The sequence below is a fragment of the Camelina sativa genome, chromosome 17 (assembly GCF_000633955.1).
Source record: "Camelina sativa cultivar DH55 chromosome 17, Cs, whole genome shotgun sequence".
Classification (NCBI taxonomy): Eukaryota; Viridiplantae; Streptophyta; class Magnoliopsida; order Brassicales; family Brassicaceae; genus Camelina; species Camelina sativa.
In genome coordinates, this window is record NC_025701.1 from 33,647,043 (window position 1) to 33,656,566 (window position 9,524).

The following is a 9,524-nucleotide window of genomic DNA, read 5'->3' on the forward strand; positions in this document are numbered from 1 at the left end:
TGAAGTTGTTAACAACAAGGTTGCTGCACAAATAACATACAGTTTTATTATAATTCTTATAAATGTTTCCTACAAAAGAAAAAAAGAAGCGCTGAGATTGAAAAACACCGTTAGTATAGTAGAGAGTGTTTTGTGTACTTACAGTTTCAAGTTTGGTAAGCTGACCCATGAAGGAAGACTACCAGACAGATCATTGTAGGATACATCTCTGAAAGAATAACGTACAGAAGAATTATGATTAGTATCTACATACAGAATAATTAGAAAGGACTTTGTAACTCACATATTGATCAAACTCCGGCTCTTTTCAGTGGGCAAAGAACCATTGAACGTGTTGTTTCCCAGAAACCTAATATGAAGACAACAAAAGTATTTTCCACAGTTATATATATATCACTGTGAGTATATTCATACCAACATGAAGACCCAAAAAAATAAATAGAAAACTTACAAGTGAGTAAGTCCACTTAAGTTGAAAAGTGAAGCCGGAATTGGTCCATGTAGTTTGTTGAAGCTTAAATCACTGGAAACACAGAGACATGAATGAGAGAAATAATATATATTATCAGCAATGATAAGACCACTTCGTATTCTCGCAGTGACTTTCAGAGATGATCTCACTCGTTTTAAAGAAAATGCGGACGGACATATCACATATGTTGTACTTACACTAGTTCCAGACTTGAGTATTTCCCGATATCAGAGGGTATTGTCCCAGTGAGATTGCTGTTCCTAAATACTCTGCGACACATGAATGCATCATCAATGTTTATAGATACACGTAAGGAGGAGAGGGAAACACTTCACAGTTCATGATGAATTGGAGTACAAGTGTTGCCTTACAACATCTTTAGAGATTTCATGTCTTTGATGAATTCAAGAGAAGAGCTTCCATTGGATATATCACCAAGACTCCTACATTTTAGGATATGATGATTACGTGCATCAGAAGGAAAGAAGAGAAAAATAGCAAAAAAAAGTGATTGATTATGACACCAATGCAATAACACATACAGTTCACTCAAAGAAGTTAAGTTGGAAAATGACGACGGTATCGGACCACTTAAACCAGTTCCGTGAAGTTTCCTGTAGTAAAACGTGGTAGCAATTAATCATTGAATCCCAAAGTTTAAATGCCCATGAAGACTTTTCCATTAGGACTAAAAGAAGTTAACTATAAACAAGAGCAATGTTAACTATAAAAAGAAGTTAACTATAAAAAGAAAAGGAGTTAACTATAAACAAGAGCAATGTTTCTCTAAAAATTGATATCATTCTTACAAGATAACAAGTTTGGTCCATTTTCCTATAAGTTCCGGTATCGGACCAGTAATGTCCAGATTGTTTAACCAACTGGTACAAAAAATAATAATAATGTAAATTAATTAATATTACAAAACTGTAGAATTCCAACGATAAAACTTAAATATATGTGAATTTAATCAAATAAATAAAATCTTACGCCTCTTCCAGCTCGACAAGATTAGCAAACGATGAAGGTATTCCCCCTCTAAGTCCAGAAGCTCCAAGGTATCTGCAATATAAATTGTAAGAAATACTAACAAACACTAGATTCTGGTGATTTTGAAAAATAAAATAAAATAAAGATCAATGAAAAAAAAAATATGTTCTAAGTCGCATGCATATCAACTAAAAGTTATAGACAATGATTAAAAATCATATTACAAATAAGATATATATAAATCCAAATTCGAATAAACATATATCTTAATTGTTTCCACTATATATAACATGTATTAAATCTTCATTTTATTATTTGTACCACCAATATAAGAATATCAAACATGACGTTAAATTAACAATTATCACGTACACTGAAGGTTTTTTAGTCCCTAAAATCAAATAAGATATTTTAATCTGATGTAGTTATATATATTTTACCTTGATAAAATTTTATAATATTATAAAATTTTAAAAATTAAATTGTGTAAACATGACAAAAGAAATTATCTTGATAAAAAAAAGTCTTTATCAGCTGGCAGATCAAATGGAAGGGCGTGTTAAATTTTTCATTAATCTGATGTAGGATAAGTTAAATGAAACTGTTAAATCTCTTTCCACACCTCTACTTTTAAATGTATAATTGCAATACTAAACTATTAAGTAACACATGTATCACAGGTTAAATCTAAGAAACACTTAAACATTGAAATTATACTCTCTCCATTTTAAAATATAGGATGTTTTAACTAAAGCACTCAGATTAAGAAGTTTTTACTTTTAACAAGTTCAACCAATCAGAAACAATACTGCATAATATAAAATACTAAACTAATCTAAAAGTTGCATAGAAACTTGAAAGCATCCTATATGAAACAAAAAACTTCTCTAAAACATCTTATATTTTGAAACGGAGGGAGTAGTATATACTAAATTAAAAAACTGTAAAAATCTAACATCTTTATATATACAAATAAAAAAAATGTGTTAAAATCCTAGTTATCAATTTAAAAAAAGTTTCTGAAATTAATTACATAAAAGTACTTTGTGTATTCTCACATTTTTATTAGTTTTGTACAAGTCCCAATCTCAGCTGGTACAGAACCGGAAAAGTTATTTACACCAAGTCCACTGCATGAAGAAAACACATACAAGATAGGTTTAATAATAAGAAAGCATCAAAATTTGACATTTATGATATCTTTTAAGAAGAATGAAGACGAAGAAGAAGCTTACAGGGATTTCAATTCTGTAAGCAAACCAATTTCCTTGGGAATGGGGCCAGACAAGGCATTGATCCCAAAAGTCCTACAGTAGTTGAGAGAACAGTTGGAGCGTGCGAGACAAGAAAGAGAGATCAATAAAAGGAAGAAGAAGAGAAGGTGAGCCTTATATAATTACATCCATTCCATTTGAGTCAAGTTTCCAATTGCAGGAGAAATGGAGCCTGTTAGATAATTTCGACCCAGGTTCCTGAAAGAAAGATGCATTATTCATTTTTTTTTTTTTTGACGATGATAAGAATTCAAGAAAAAGGTAAAGTCTATGTCAATATACAGATTTTTGAGGTGTGTCAAAGTCCAGAGCTGTGAAGGTATAGGTCCTCCAACATCTTTCTCAGAAACCTTGCTGTGAAACAACAATATGGCAACATCGTTCCAGTGGGTAAATGCACAAAGAATAACAAAAAAAAGAAATAAAGAGAAAGATATGTAAACTGTACGTACAGTGCTGTGATGCGGCAGATTGTGGAGCTGTCGAACTTGCAGTCGCATTTGATAAAAGGGTTGTAGTTTTTGTCGTCGATGGTGATACTATCCTCGATTGCGGCGCCGGAGCAAAGTTCGCCGCTGATGTTCCATTCCTTCGAAGCCTGGATCCTCCAACCAGCGAAGATGGAGTTCAAAGTTCGCGCTGTTTGCAGTTTATCCCACAACAAACCGTCAGTCTTTTTTTATTTATTTTAAACCAAAAAAGTTGTAATTTAATGATTTCAAAGTACGTAGCATATATATCACTTTCGTCCGGATGAGTAGTGGGAGTGGCTCCGGTTCGGGTTTGAGCTCGAACTAGGTGAACCGAACTGGAGATACACAAGAGGAGCCAGACGGTGAGTAGCAGACACGTGTGCATCGTCGTCGATCGGAGGTTTGTTTACTCTCTTTTTTTTTGGTTCACAACAACGGTTTTTTTTGGTATCAATCGTCTCCTTTTATATATGTTGTTTTAAAATTTATTATCATTATTATGAAATTAGTTTTATTGACTTGTATACATTGACTTATTGACTTATATATGTACCAAGCAAAACATGATAAGATTATTATGATGATGATGATCCAATTACAATTCATCCGAAATTTACCGTCGGCCATTGTTTCGTTGATGTTTGTCATTTTCCATCGCTCTTTCCTCCAGGCAGATCGATGATAAGTTTGGAAATATCTACTTAATTATCAAGATAGAGACTTGTGAATATGCAAAAAATGTTTTTGTAGGGAAGAAAAGACTTTTGATGTAAAGACTTTTGACAACTTGTTATTCGTTTTATCTCCGAAAGTTCTTCCCGTTCACCCATGTTTACTGTAAAAAAAAAATAGTCAGTCAGTGGTTTATATTTCAGTCGCTGGAACCACTCTCCGACTCTCTTTTGTAATCATAAATACGCGACAGATTGTTCCGTTGATGTTTGTCATTTTCCGTCGCTCTTTCCTTCAGGCAGATCGATGATAAGTTTGGGTCATAATAGAGACTTGTGAATATGCAAAAATGTTTTTGTGGGGAAGTAAAGACTTTTGATAACGTAAAATTTTTTGAATTTTATTGTGGTTAACCCATGTTTATAATCGACATTTTTTTGGTTGCAGTACAATTCATTCCCAAACATGGCTTTTATGATTTAAGTATTTGTATTGGGGCATTTTTCATTTTTATTTACGGTTTATTTACGGTTTATTTACGAAATAGTTATGCAAAATATTGATATATGGTTGACCAATTAATCATTCACCCTGTTATGTAACCGTAACCTTTGTTGAACAAAAGAAAAAACATTCGACAGAAAAAAGTTTGTCATCTATAAACAAAAAGATAAGATATTGGGGACTAGTTGTAGACATCCTGATTCCAGTGATAAACTTATCAGCCTCCGTTTTTTTAATATTCACAATTAGCACCACTGACACTGTACACAAAATGGATAGAAAGGGATACAATGGATCACCTTGCCTGAGACCCCTCTTCGGTATGATTGATCCTCTCGATTGAGCATTTAGTAACACCTTATAATTGATACACACCACATTATGCAGGAAATTCACTTCTCACAAAAACCCATCTTCCTCAGCAAGTGTTCAATAAATGGACATTCAACCCGATTATATGCTTTACTCATATTCGTTTTAATAACTATGAATTTCCTTTTACATGATGGATTCGTCCGAAGGTCGTCAAATATTTTCTGTGCTATCAAAATATTCTCTGAAATTAGTCTTCCTTCCACAAACGCCGATTGTATTTCTGAGATGAGCTTTGGCAAGAACAATTTTAACAGCTGACATAGCACCTTTGAAATAACCTTATACCCAATATTACAGAGACTGATAGGTCGTAATTCAGTCATGCAAGTCGGCCTACCAGTCAAACAACTGTTAATCATATATAACCACTAGGAGTTGTCCCGTGTTACGCACGGGCTTATCTTCATATTTGTTCTATTGGCAATTTTTTTTACTGTTAGATTTTCATCTTTCTGTATTTTGTTTTCTTAATTGGTTTTTTTATTGATAAAAATGATATTAATTTTTGAGGGAAGAGTATGTATCTTAAGTAATTAAACTACACCCCCTCTTTGGAACGCTTTCTCTCTCTTCTCTCTCTCAAATCTTTCAGAGAGAGAAAGCTTTCTTTCTCATTTTCTGATGAAACTTATCGTCGGCTTTTTGTCTCCGGCTAAGTCCGGTTATATTTCTTGCCTAAGTGCGAGTGTATCATAGCTTTGGTGGCTATTTATTTAATTTTCTCTTCTTTTTGCAGAACCTCATAGATCTCCTTATGGTTTAAGGAGGCAAAGCCGAGTAGTGGACGGAGCTTCTAGATCGTCGGATTGCTCGATTCCATTCATGAGGGGTGTAAATCCTCATAACTTATTGGGGCTGTTAGATCGACTATGGATGACGGTTTCTCTTTGGGTTTGTGAATCGTGAAGAAAGGAATTCGGTGGCTGGTGAGGAACGGATTAGGAGAGCGTGTTTTGCGACTGATCTGACATCTCACCTTCTCGCGTATTCCGGGGCTTAACAAATCTGAAAATTCAAGTTTCTCTGTTTCTTTCATACTTGGAGAAAGCTGCAAAAAGATTTGGAGAATTTCGGAGTTACAAGCTGAAATTTGACAGACCATATTGTGGACAAAGTGTTATACTTGCCGGAACTTTGGCTGTGGTCGGAGTTTTAGCTCCGGCGGAAAGGCGGTGGCAGTGACATGAGTCGGTCGTCACAATTCCCCTTCAACGTGCACGCAAACACGTGTTATACACGTGTCCCTTATTGACCCATTCATTTTGTTTCTCTGCTTATAATACTTTTGGGTTAATTGGGCTTTTATATCTTGTAATTAGGCTCCTATTCACCATGTAATCCTTTTAAGATATTTAATGAAAACAGTTGGTGACAAAAAAAAAGTTATTAAACTACACCCTCATGTATATTGGATTTTATTAATCATGTTTACTTTTTTGAATAATGAAATGTTTAAAAACTTAGACTGATTCTCTTCTAGGACATGTTGTTTTGTGATGTAGCCACATTGCAATACATTTTTGGCGAATTTTGTGATTACAAAATATATGATTGATGCAATATATTTGTAAACATTGAAATGATATTTAACATTAAAATGGTCAATCAATATTTAAACAACTTTGAGAATAGTAACATGTTTGATGTAAGCTGTATGGGCAAATGATCATCGACTTTGTATTTTATGTTGGGTCAAGACATAATTTGTCAACTAAAAATTATAGAAGATAGACTCATATAGTCATATTAATACATGTCACTTAATAACTTGTTTGGACGTTGTTTCCGTTGTGGCCTTACAGAAATAGCCGAGATCTACCATCATTTTTGAGTTTTGAATTTATCCCATAAGTAATTTTTTATTAAAGATGCTGAAGTTTGGAGATATAAAATAAATATTATATTTCTTAATGTTGCACAATTTTCATCCTCAAATTCAGATAATGTGTAGTTTATTTCTCTTTTAATTGTTGGTAACCCCTAACATAAAAAACACCTATTTTGTCCTGTCAACACAAAGACGGAAAATGATATGAATCCTTCAAACTTCAAAGCCTATTTAGTGGCTTTAAACCAAAAACAAAATAAAATAAAGATTACATTTTGGTGATTTTATTCACTTTGACATTGTTTAAGGCAAATCCTCATCATCTTTATTTAGTTGTTACGTAAAGACATAAGCAAAAGTTGAAATTTAAGTCTCATATCACAAGTTAACTAAAATCAATTACAAATCACCTCGTCTTAAGTTGTTTCTCTAATGTCTTCCTTTGACATATATATAATGGAGATCTGATCATCTATTTTAAGCTTTAGGTCTCCCTATCTATAGTAATTTTAACAAATATCCAAGTTAGAATAATATATAAATAAAAGAATGTATAATTAAATTTTAAACTCAAAAAATCATTTTCTAACACAATTATACTGTTGTGTGATATATATCTTAGGCTAAGTTACATTGTTTTGACTTTATGAATACGTCGTAGTGTACATGCACGTAGGCTCATGATGTCTCCATACCGTAATTAACCTTTTAAACTCGTTGAGATAAAACAGAAAATGTTATTACAGCTTACTCAATATGGCAATAGGAAAAAAGCTTAAAGGAGAAAATAAGAGTAACTAAATTTTTTATTTGATTGTTTGGTCATTCCGTAAAGGTTTTCTCCTCCACCTAACCACCAGTCCAGACTACTACTTTACATTTTTGCATAAACTTCAGTTCCTTGTCTGAGATCTTAAATCCTCCATTTTCATTTAAAAATGAATTGTGCAATGAGCAAATCATTTACGTGATCTAAAGGAAAAATGCTTCAGAGACATTAGAACTTTCCTCTAATCATAAAAATAATTTGAGTACAAAATAGAATAAAATCACATGAAATATACATATTAAGGAACCAGCCAGTCAACCATTATAGTAGCAGAATTTGGCCGTTTAAAATTAGGATAATTTAGAATTTTTTTATAAAGAGAAATAAGAGATTGGAATATAAAATTATGACTATACATTGAATTTGATTTTTTGATATAAATGTAAGCTAATTTATTGGGTTTTTAAAGGCGATAATGAGATTTAAAAATAAATTGTGCAATGAGCAAATCATTTACGTGATCTAAAGGAAAAATGCTTCAGAGACATTAGAATTTCCTCGAATCATAACAATAATTTGAGTAAGAATACAGACACATGAAATATACATATTAAGGAACCAGCTAGTCAGCCATTATAGTAGCAGAATTTGGCCGTTTAAAATTTATGAGACAATATAGAATTTTAGATGAAGAGAAATAAGAGATTGAAATATAAGCTAACCTTTCTAAAATGCAAGTCAGTGTTAAATTGAAAGTTGTCTTCGAAGGGTGGTTTTGATCTTTGTTTTCAGATGTTTGAGATGAGGATATTTTGCCAACAACATCTGGTGAGTGGGTAAATGTAGATATAAATCATATACTAAAGAAGAAAGTGGAAGTTAGGATACCAGAAATACGAACAGTGCAAAATAGGTTGTTACCTGGAAGCTCCTCGCCCTTGTCTAAGCAAGTCTGAAAAAGTAGAGAACCTAAAATAATCAAAACCAATAGAGCATTGTCGTTTTTTAACAGTCTCAGAAGACGTTTTGTCCGTGAAAACAATTCTCCACTTGTGTTTGGTGCGACGACAACGGTTGGAGGATGCGACAACATCAAATCATTGATGCTGTACAATTGGCCTTTAACCAATTGATCTTGAAACTTAGGCACACAATTAGGAAGGACTGAAGCTTGTATATCACAATCCTAAAACAAAGGCGAAATGAATATGTTAAAATGGAGGTAACTCAGGGGTCAAGAGGAACAATGATAGAGATAATATACATTTTCATCAGGAAGGAGACATTTTCATCAGGAACAATAAGTAAGATATTGTTTCTTCGAAAGTCTCGAACTTCCCAAATATGGATGACCCGAACAACAATCCTATTGATACCAGTGTTGTGTGTTTCGTTGGAGGTTGAATAAAAGGTAGAGTAGGGCGGTATTGTTTTAGTTTTACCCATGCTGTGAGAGAGAGAAGGTTAGTGTCGTCAAAGGTTGTTATTTAAAAAGAAAACTTAATGCAATGGTTGGGGAGAGTAATCAGGGATTGGAATGAAATGTTAATGACCATGAAATCATAGGTGTTTGGTATTACTTTCATTACATTATAATTGGGTGGTAAACGTAAAGATGAAAATGAAGGATATACTTCAATGGAATTTTTTAATTACCTTAAAGATTGTAATGAGTAATACAAATAACGTAATCATAATAATGGTTCATATGATTCTAATTGGTAGTGCAGATCTAAACTCTTTTTTAAAATAATTTAAATTTGATTCCAAACAAATTAAAAACAATTTTGGACAGGATTAATGTTACATACTGTCTTTAATTACCTTAAAAATTGTAATAAATAATACAAATAATGTAATCATAATAATGGTTCATATGATTCTAATTGGTAGTGCAGATCTAAACCCCTTTTTAAAAAAATTTAAATTTGATTCCAAACAATTTGAAAACAATTTTGGACAGGATTAATGTTACATACTGTTCGAAACTTCAAATAGGTGTTCGGGATCTTGACACAGACATTAAACCGGAAATGATTTAGAATTTGGAGGTGGAGTAGGAGAATTAAACCAAAGAAACCCAATGATTATGAGATCTGTGAAGGTACATCGGAGGTGGTAGCTGCTGGGAACGATGGTTGTGAGAAGGTGAGTACAGGTGAATTCG

At 32.8% G+C, this 9,524-nt stretch overlaps 1 pseudogene; it reads right to left on the minus strand.

Moving 5' to 3' along the window:
- Window positions 1–3,650, minus strand: part of LOC104758821 — a 6,545-nt pseudogene extending 2,895 nt beyond the window's left edge.